This window comes from Colossoma macropomum, unplaced genomic scaffold (genome assembly GCF_904425465.1).
Source record: "Colossoma macropomum unplaced genomic scaffold, Colossoma_macropomum, whole genome shotgun sequence".
NCBI lineage: Eukaryota > Metazoa > Chordata > Actinopteri > Characiformes > Serrasalmidae > Colossoma > Colossoma macropomum.
Window position 1 is genome coordinate 13,153,068 of NW_023494798.1, and position 10,680 is coordinate 13,163,747.

Genomic DNA, 10,680 nt, shown 5'->3' on the forward strand with positions numbered 1-10,680 from the left:
CAGTTCATGTGAACTGCCATAATTTAATGCTAACATACTACTGGAATCTCATAGAGGTGCTAGCAGAAATTAGCATTATAGTAAAGGTGTTTGTTTTTTTTGACATTAATGGCCTGATCTGAAGCCTAGTTCTAATAGTCATTGTTCACCGCTACAAAATGATCATGTGCTATGTCACAATGTCAGCATAGTTCACAACCAGGGCACATCTGCCTGAGGCAGATATAGGTGGCTAGGGCTGCGTCTGTGTGGGTTGCAGTATTGGGATATACATGTAGGAACAAAACCGTTTCTCTATTTACTTTTATTTGAAAATGCCAGCTGCCATTTACAACTTGTTACAATGTCATGATAAATGGAAATGAAATAGAAATGAAAATAGTTTTCCATTAATTTACATTCAAGGTTAGCATTTTTTCCTTCCTCTATGAAGTTACCATTTTGGAGATTCGAGACAAGGACAATATATATTGTGTTCGTAATTGCTGTTTAATTAATTTTTGATGTCATTTATTTATGTACATATTTCTATGTCAATTATTTTTTTGCCTTTTAGTTAGTAACAGAATAGATGATAAAAACTGGAGCGGGGGTGTTATGGGGGTAATTATACACATATACTACACAAGGCACTATATGCACTTAACGCTGGTCCTGCAGACTGGTAGAGGAGAAGAGAAGAAGAGGAGGAGAGGAGAAAGAGGAGAAGAGAAGAAGCAGTGACTGTTCCCTCTGCCTTCAGGAGAGATTAAAGTGCTGGTATAGGGGCAGATCAGAAAAGGGGGAAAACTGTAAAATACAGCTGGGGTGGTGGGGGGAGGTGATATGGCACGTCTGTGGGGGAAATAGTTAAAAAAGAACGCAGCACGGCTTGAGACCCTGCTAGCACTTCTGCTCTGGGGGTGATAACGTCCATCAAACGACAGCATGCCTTCAGAAGACAAACACGTTCACTCTCTCTCTCTCTCTCTCTCTCTCTCTCTCTCTCTCTCTCTCCTTCTCTGGATGTGTAATCCACAGAGACATTTGCTCTTCCCCTCAATCACTGTGGGAGGGAATAGTTCCATTCCGGTCACAGGGTTAGAGAGTGAAAGAAAGAGAAAAAGAAAGACAGAAAGAGAGAACGTAAAAAGGGTGAGAGAGAGAAACATATATAGAGAGAGAGCAGGTGAACTTAAACGATTTGGTGTGGCAGTGCTAATGAGTACATAATGAACTGTGCTGCTGTGTTGAAAATCTATTCTTGTACTTGTGTCACTGGGGGCACACACACACACACACACACACACACCTGCAAAGGCCAGATTGGACTAAAAGGCTGTGTATATTCAAGTGATGCACTGGATTTCTTGTACATGAATAAATTACAACAATACAATTATGAAATATATCATCACTGTGCAATATATATATACACACATATGTATATAAAATATAGTTTTCAGCATATTACTTGTTTGTGCTAGTCTAGCATGCACAGATACAGTATTTACAGCACATGCTTACAGGAAGTAAGTCACGAGGAGAGAGATGTGAAGAACAGAACTCTAGACGTGTGAGTGAGTGTGTGTTTATTACGTGTGGTATTAAAATGAGGAGGAAGCCGCAGGGCCACGAAGCTCAACTGCAAACACAGTAAACAGACACATCCCCAGAGACCCCCCTCTCCCCCTCTCTCTCTCTCTCTCTCTCTCTCTCTCTCTCTCTCTCTCTCTCTCTCTCTCTCTCTCTCCCTACCCCACACATCCTCCTCCTCTGAGGCACCTGTACTCACCCCCTGCCACCGTTCTGCACAGGAAGCATTTATCTGATACATATAAAGTCTATGTAACCAAATTTTTTTCCAAGTAATTTCGGGACGTTTCTTTTGGTCAAAAAAATGGAGATACGAGGTCTGTTGTCTTTCTCTCTCTCCTCTCCTCTCCCTCTCTCTTTCTTTCTGTTTCTTTCTCTTTCTCCTGCTGTCTTTCTTTTGCTTTCTCTTTCTCCTCCTCTTTTTTGCATTCTCTCTCTCTCCTTTCACTCTTTTCTATCTCCTCTTTCTTTAGTTTTTCTATTTTTTCTTTCGTTCTTTGTCTTTTCTCAGTCTCCCCCCTCCTTCTCTTGCTTTTCTCTCTCTCCTCTCCCTCTATTTTTCCTTTTTATTTATTATCTCCTTCTTTCTTTCTTTCTTTCTTTCTTTCTTTCTTTCTTTTTCTTATTTCTTTCTTTTTTCTTTTTCTCTCTCTCCCTATATCTTTCTTTCACTTTCTTTCCTTTCTATCTCCTCCTCTCTTTCTTCTCCTTTTCTTTTTTCTTTCTTTCTCCTCTCCTCTCCCTGTATCTTTCTTACACTTTCTCTCTTTTTTCTATTTCCTCCTCTAATACTTCTGCTTTTCTCTCCCCTTTCCCTCTCCTTCTTTCCTCCTCCCCCATCTCCATCTCTCTGTCTCTCTCTCTCTGTCTCTCTCTCTCTCTCTCTCTCTCTCTCTCTCTCTATCTATCTCTCAGTAGGTTGGGAGTGCTGTCCTGAGGGCAGTGGGCAAACGAGAAGCAGAAATCTCTATATACCCACCAGGTGCCACACGACCCACGGATGGGCCATATTCCTCTGCAGGGGTGGCTGTCATCGGCCCGCCGGACCTAATTTAGTGCGAGGATGCTAATTAGTGTCATTAAGATGCTGACGAGTTTAATCAGGTGGTTAAGAGCCTCGGAAGAGACGTTAGAGCCGGCCTCCAGGGCCAGGCCCGACGCACACTGCAGTCTAACAAGACGAGGCTTTCAGTCACTTCTTTTAAAGCTCACTGAGAAACATTAGAGGACACGCTCCCCTCTTTCTCTCTCTCTCTCTCTCTCTCTCTGTCTCTCTGTCTCACTCTGTCTCTCTCACTGCTGGCTTCATTTGAGGGGAACCTTGTGAGCTTTGTGAAATCCACTTTTCTCCCCTCCACCTACTATCGCCTCAGGCGCTGAAAGTAAGGGAGGGCGAGAGAAACACAGAAAGAGTGTATATGTATGTGTGTCTGTGTGCGTATGAGTGGGGAAGCGAGAGAGAGAGAGAGGGAGCGAGAGAGAGAGACAGAATTTCACAAACGCCTTCATCGTTTAAATGGTTGTGCTGTCGCTGGAGCAGGGCATGAATTATTCAGCGAGATGTCTCCTTCTTCAAACAGACAAATAGAACAGGATTATGCCTCCACCGAGCAAATGGTAAACATGACAATCAAAACAACAGAATTAATTAGGTAATTAGGGAGACAAAATAAATGTGAAATAATGATAAACTCTTCAGAGAATACATCTGCAGCGCTGCTACTGTATGCATATATATGCAGATTCTGAAGTTGCGCATGCATAATTAGATACCACTGTCAAGTTGCGTGGATGGTATCCAGTTTGCTCTTTAAATGCAGGGATTTAAAAAGGCTCTCCGCTTCTTTGTGCTGAGAGGGAATTTGAGAGGCATTTACACTAGATTTCAAATCACACTGTGGGTGCATAAATGACACCGAAGTCCTTTCTCCTTTCAAAATCATCTGGAGTTTAAGCAAATTTGCTATGCAGATTGACATAGCCACAGTGCAGGCCGTCCAAAAGAGAAGTGTTCTATGAACACTGGGTCACATAAATATGATCTTTTTAGACACTCTCTGCAGTATAACTAGCAGCACATTAAAACTTGCAGCTACTGAGAAATGTAAATGAGATCACTCACTCCAGTGGCATAAGGAGGATTTTATGAACAGTTGTGCAAAAAAATGAAAATTACCTTGAATGAACAAAAACAAATATTGACAATGTATTTTGCTCATTTACTCAGTCAGTGTCGCAACCAAATAGGCCCTTTAATGTGAGTTAATGGTTGAACTATAAGTTATCATAGCTACCCATACATTGTGGGTGTGAAAGTGCATATGTAGTGATATAAGGGTGCCAATGAAGGCATTAAAGTTATGAATTAATGAAAAATCTAATTTACACAATTTTACACTTACCCCAGATATAGATATGTTTGATGTCCAAATTTTGCTTCTTTAGTTTAGCGTTGGAGTTAAGAGGGTAATGTTGCTAACAAACACTAGAAGTCAGTAGTCACCTGAATTGTTTCCATAAATACATCCCCAAAACTTTTCTCAACTCGCTCAAACAGCATCCAGGTCTTCATTAAGGTTGTGCCGACTTCATGATGTGGTTTAGTGCACAGTGCGACTAACTGTGAGCTTTAAAAATGAAAACAATTTCACTGTGTAGCTGAACACTAGGGTCAGCCATTTTACACATGAAATGGCTTGTGCTGAAATCCGGCTGCCCATTGTGTGCACACGTCACACAAGCATACAGATGCTACAGGTTACATTGCGATTTCTGTTTCTCTTCATAAATAACTGTTAACCCCTTAAATGGCCAGGGCACACCAGCAGGCCCATTACACGCTTCTATAACCTCAAAGCTCAACCAGGACAGAAGTCCCTGTAATTACTGAATAATAAGGCTTAGTATGGAACAAGCCTGGGATTTTAAGGGGTTAATTTTGAAGTTTCTAAATGAAGATACATGTAAAAATATAAACAACAGAAATTGCAAATTTAATGTAGTGTCCACATGCCTGCATGATGTGCATGGACATGAAGGGGAATTGGATTCTGCAGAGGGGTCAGAATTCAGCACAACACCTGTTGTCAAAAATGGTAGACCGCATCGCTCTGCTACACAGTGGAGTTTTGATCATTTTTATAGTTCACAGTAACTCATAAATCACATCAACAAGTCTGCACAGCCTTAATGGAGATTTAGATGTGATTTGAGCAGATTGAGAGAAGGACTGGGGATGTTTTCACAGAAAAGATTTGGGTGGCTACTGACTTCTAGTGTTTGTTAGCTTTGTTAGCCTCAAAGCTCCAGTGCTAAAAATGCAGAATCTAGATTAGTGAAAAACTGTGTAAATATGATTTTTTTTGCTGAACCATTCCCCCCTGCACTACAGGTTCTTGTGCGACTGCCCCACCTGCACTGTCGGTTCATTCTTTAAAGGGTTCTATAGAGCACCAAAAAGGTCTGGGAAAAAGTGGTATGACCACTGTATGAGGTCTATGAATATTATTTAAAGGGTTCTTTAAAGAAGCATGGATGAGGTTCGCTATCATGGAGAAAAACCATTTAAACCACACAAATAACCATTTGATCATTCATCTGATTCTTTGAGCTGTCATGATTCTATATGAAACCATTTTTACTAAAGAACCCTTGAAGAACACTTTTTTTAAGGATATAGTCACTCCACTGATCCATTCTGCTCAGATGGGACAGCAGCACTTCAGCACTTTGCCTGCTAATTCATCTTCATGCTGCTTCATTTTGGCTCCATCTGAAAGCTTGAGGAGTTTCACAGCTGTAAGTACTTCATCTACCGAATAACCCAAACGTACACTGGAGAAGTAAAAAATAACGTCAGGAACAAGGGGTATTAACCTTGGAGGGAATTTGTTTGCTCCATGACTTTGAAAAGGTCAGGGGAAATCCTTTCAGCTAGGGCAATTAAAAGGATTCTGCTCGTCGCTGGCTAAGTAAGGCTGGCATTGGAAAGTGCTCTCTCTCTCTCTCTCTCTCTCTCTCTCTCTCTCTCTCTCTCCCTCTCTCTCCCTCTCTCTCCCTCTCTCTCACTCTCTGTGCGCTTGACAGCCTAGTCTCAGGGCTTAGGTGAATATGAAGTATCCATTTCAAGCAGTATTTAAGTCCCATTTCCAATTTGCGGCCCTTGAAGAGCGGTTCAGTGCGTGCGGGTAAGGCTGGGGCCTAATGATGGCTTCTCCAAGGGCTTATGGAGAATGATGAACAGCGAGGAGGGGGGATCAGGGGGGTCACTCCATGCGAATCCATGAATTAGAAACAGATTATTTAAACTGGGATCAAATTAAATTCTTGCTCCTTCACTCAATGTGGGTCCCACAGTTCAAGGGCGAACGGTGAAAAAAAGCCGCGCTCAGGTGACGTAAAGAGCCGAGGTGCTGCCTTAAAATACAAAATGATTAAGGCCATAGCCACGAGCAAAACATGATGTTTTGCACAATAAATGGAGCCATAGATATTTTTCACATGAGGCAAGGCTACACCTTCCATTTACATCCAGTTCAAGGGGGAAACATGCAAATCAAGATGAGTAATTACTCATCCAGGAAAAGATCTGAAAATGATTAATAAATTACAGTAAATAGATACATTATATGTACAAATGCATCTAGACTCCCCATCTAATTAGTAAATTCAGAGCCCATTTCTGACACAGGTGTTCAGTTGTGCACACACAGTTCATAGAATCTCCATAGAAAAGCATTGCCAATAGAATAGGTCACTCTGGAGCAGTCGCACATGAGGTCACCATGCTCAAAGTCCAAGTCCAGCTAGAGAGACATAAAGCCCTCCAGCATTGGGCTGTGGAGCAGTGGAACTGTGATCTTTGGAGTGTACCTTTGCGTTTTCGAGTAACTTGGAGAGGCCTTTTTGATCCAGAACTGATCATCCAACATCAGTACCAGCTCTTGTGGCTGAATGCAATCAAATCCTCACCGCAATGTTCCAACATCTAGTGTGAAGCCTTCACAGAAGAGTAGAGGCTATTACCACAGCAAAGGGGGGGCAAACTCCCTATTAATACCCTTCATTTCAGATGAGGCATTGGACGAGCAGGTGCCTACAAACTTTTGGATAGTGTAGCTGAAACTGTTCACCAATATAGAGTCATTCTTATAGACACTTGCATTTAGCAACACACAGATCACAAGTCCATGCACTCATTCAAAACTTGGGCCTACTGTCAGTGAACAGTTTAGTTTTGAGAATGCAACATTTCTCTTGGCATTTCCCTGGAATTTCTTACTTCTTTACAATATATAAACCAAGCTTTTGACATTCTCAGCTCATACTAGTAAAACAGGTCAGCTGGCACCAAAGCAGAAGAACCACATTCTTGACTGCTCCGTCAGTGTGAGATTAAAACAGTGGTGTAAGGAAAATTAAGATGTGACGCCTTAGCTCATGAGGAAGCTGCTCAGCAGTGAAGGAGATGGGAGAATAATCCACATCCCCAACCAAGAGCTTTGAAGCGGCCTAATTTCAAGAAGACATTAAAGAGCCTGTGAAGATCACTTAGAGCCAATCATCAAGGAACTTTAATTTGGATTCTCCATGTGAGATACAATGGAGTGAGGGAGAAAAAAACACATCACTAATAAATGAACATGCGATACAAAAAGAAAAAGATATCTGGGACATTAAAAGAACTATTCCCAGTGAGCGAGTGAAATGGCTTCCTCAAATGGAATGGCCAATGAGGCGAAGCGGTCCTGCAGGAATGCTGCTGTTGAGCACAGCCCTCTATTAGAGTGCGTGCCAGTGTTGATTTGGAAATCTCATTAATGCCTTCACAGTGAGAACTACAGGGAGAGATAGGGAGAGAGAGAGAGAGAGAGAGAGAGAGAGAGGATGAAACACAGCCCCCCACCACACACTACCACCCCATCCCACCTCTTCCTTCCCCCCATATGAGGCCTGGTGGGCTCCCCCGCACTCCTCTCATCTCCACCTCTCTGTGGCTCAGTAATTGGGCTCAGCTCATTGTTATTCAAAACCCTGTAGAACCAATTAGCGGCGGACCTCGCGACCCTGGCGCTGCTCCGGAATGGTGCTAGCTAAAAGACTCTAAAGTGAGGAAGCCAGGAGCAAAAGGTCCAGAAATTTCTTTTAGTTTCCTGATTAATAATCCTGTCAGAGCTATCAGAGACATTAAAGAGGAACGCTGCTTCCCCGCTCCTGTTTTTTTTCCCTGCTGGTACTTCTTCCTCTCGTTTTTACCCGCTCTCTATTAAAGCTTAATGATGGCCCGGGCGCTTCAGCCCCGCCGTCTTGTCTGATAAATGTACAGTTAACAGGATAATGAGCACTCTTGATCTTCTGGCAATCTACTGCAGCAAGGACCTCTGACCTCCCCTGCAGAGGAACACAGGAGAGTGGGATGGACGGATGTGACTGGAGGGGAGGAGGAGGAGGGAGGCTGACATTTGGGCCCCAGCCAGAGAGAGAGGAGGACAGAAAAAAAAGAGAGAAGAGACAGAGACAACTAGTATCCTGTGGAGCAAGGCTTAGCAGCAAACCCGCTCCAAGCCAGCATAATTTGCTGAAAAACAGAGATGCTGGAGAGAATGGTGTGAATGGGAACAGACAGACAGACAGACAGGCAGTGGGTGGTGAGAGAAAAGTGCTACTGAAGAACAATAGAAAAAATGGTGTGGTGCTAAGAACAAAATGCTAATGCACAGTTAGACAGCATACCAAGTGGGTGACTCAAGGATGAAGCCTCATTCTTGGTACAACTGATGAAATTAATGATTGGACCATTAATTGGATCAACAGGGTGCAGCACACACCTGAAAGATGGTATATTTGGTAAAAGCACCACTTAGCAATGCAGAGATGCTGCAGTGCGCTCCATCTGCACTAGCCATTTACATTTAAGATATCTAGTGTATGTTCTTATCCAGAGCAACTTATAGAAGAGTTGTGGTCTACTTGAAAAATTTGTCCTGAGGCACATCAGTGCTACCAAACCCGACAGGACCCCCATTATCAGCCCGGGTCATTTTTAAATTTCACATTCACAATCATGTTTCTGGTCTGCATTTGCCACCGATTTTATTCCTACTCCCCACTTCTATTACCTTAAATTTTCAGTCTGGCACACTGGCAATGGAATTGCTCATGGTTTATGGAGATCAGCATAGCCAGCATGAACATATGCTATGCAGCCTAAAGTTTTTCCTGGCTGAAAAAATTAAGATTTAGTTTTTCATGACTAAAAACTTTTGGAATGTTGTTTAAAGGCACACTGATTAACAAGTTGGTTAAAGTGGAATTCACACTTAATTTTGGATAGCTATTAATTCTATTGGATAGCTAATAATTTTTAATTTTTGATGATTTAATGATGGCTGTCATTCTCAGTAGGTTAGTTAAGATCTTGTAATTAAGATATTCTAAGTTTGCAGGTCCTATAATTAGGAATATGGAGTTTTATTCTGTTTCCAGTTGGGTGTGGTTGGTTTCGAGTACATTCAGACTAAAACTTGAGGAGCTCTGTTGGTATTCGGATTCCAAACTTTGTGCTGTGGATTTGGCAAGGTTCAGGTATAAATTTGGGATTGGACTGAAATTGAAGGCTGATTAAAGCTCTAGTACGGAGGTCTTCACCTCTGGACCTTAAATCTAGCTTCCAGTTCAATTAAGTACCAACAATTTAAAAACCCAAGGACTGGAAACTGAATTCAGGTTCCAGAGTTAAAGACCTTTGCCCTATTCTCTAGCAGTTTAAAACAATATGCTACAAGCACATCGTATCAATGCATGTAGCCTTCACTCTCCCAGAGGTGATCCTGATGTATGCTGAGGGAAAGGCCTACTCTAGCACATATAACAAAAATAGGAGAAAACCAGGCAAAAATAAATAAAAGAGGAGAACAGGAGTGACTGACAACCCAATTAACTAGTACGAGGAGAAGGTGAGGAGAATGAAAATGGATGTGGTGCAGGTGGAATATGAGTACACCGACCTGGAGCTCCCTCACCAATAAGTGCCCTCCCTAGAGTCTCCACTAACACAGGCTTCTGTTTACAGCACAGACATGCACATATTAAAATGATAAATCTCTTTCATTATGTGATGTCTGCCTGAGATAGGATCTGATGTAATCTTAAGCCTCATCTTCAGACAGCTCAATAATTCATATTTCCTGATATCAAAGACTAGGCTTAGTCCCTCTTTTATTATGCTACTGTCTGACAAACTGACAGAGAAAACAGAGCGGATTTTCAGCTACATGGCCGGATATTACACAGGCAATTGTCTGAAGGTTTAGATTCATTAAATCATGGCCTGACTCTTACATTTAGCCCTGACACAGGGCAGGGCTGGGGTCAACTCGATTTCATTAATTGACAAACTCTGCACATTCCTTGTGATATTTGCATAGGATGTATGGGTGAATTTGAAATCTGACCTCAATTTCAGCTTGTTCTCCGAACTGGAAGAGTTGAAACAGAACTGACACGGACCAGAGTATTAAAAGAAAAGGGTCAGGGCTTGTACTTCAGTAACTCTGAGAACGATGTATATAGGATTAAACTGGTTTCTGACCATTGTCTCTGTGAAAGTAAAGATGATTCAGAAAAAATACCACTACTCAGAGATGCTAAACTGTATGGCCCAACGTAAAAACAGACAATTAGGCACTCAGTCATGCAATACATGAGATAGTACATACACTTCTATGATGGGGGCCACCAGTTTTTATCATTGGGCCAGCATATAGAACCCCCTGCAACATATATCCCCCTTTGTTGTGCCCTCTAAAAACAGCAATCCCTGGGCCACTACTGAGTAGTAGTAAAAGATTACAGGTCAGAAAGGACAGCCCTTAAACTGCTGGATTTTATTAAGTTATTAAAATTAAGAATAATTTTTAATTGCGAAGAAACTGTTACAAGCTATTCAGTAACTACTATTGATTATTCAGTAGCTGCTACAAGTAACTACTACTGATTTTTCAGTACCTGCTAAAAGTTTTTCAGTAACTACTACTGATTATTCAGTACACTGCTAAAGGTTTTTCAGTAACTACTACTGATTATTCAGTAGCTGCTACAAGTTAT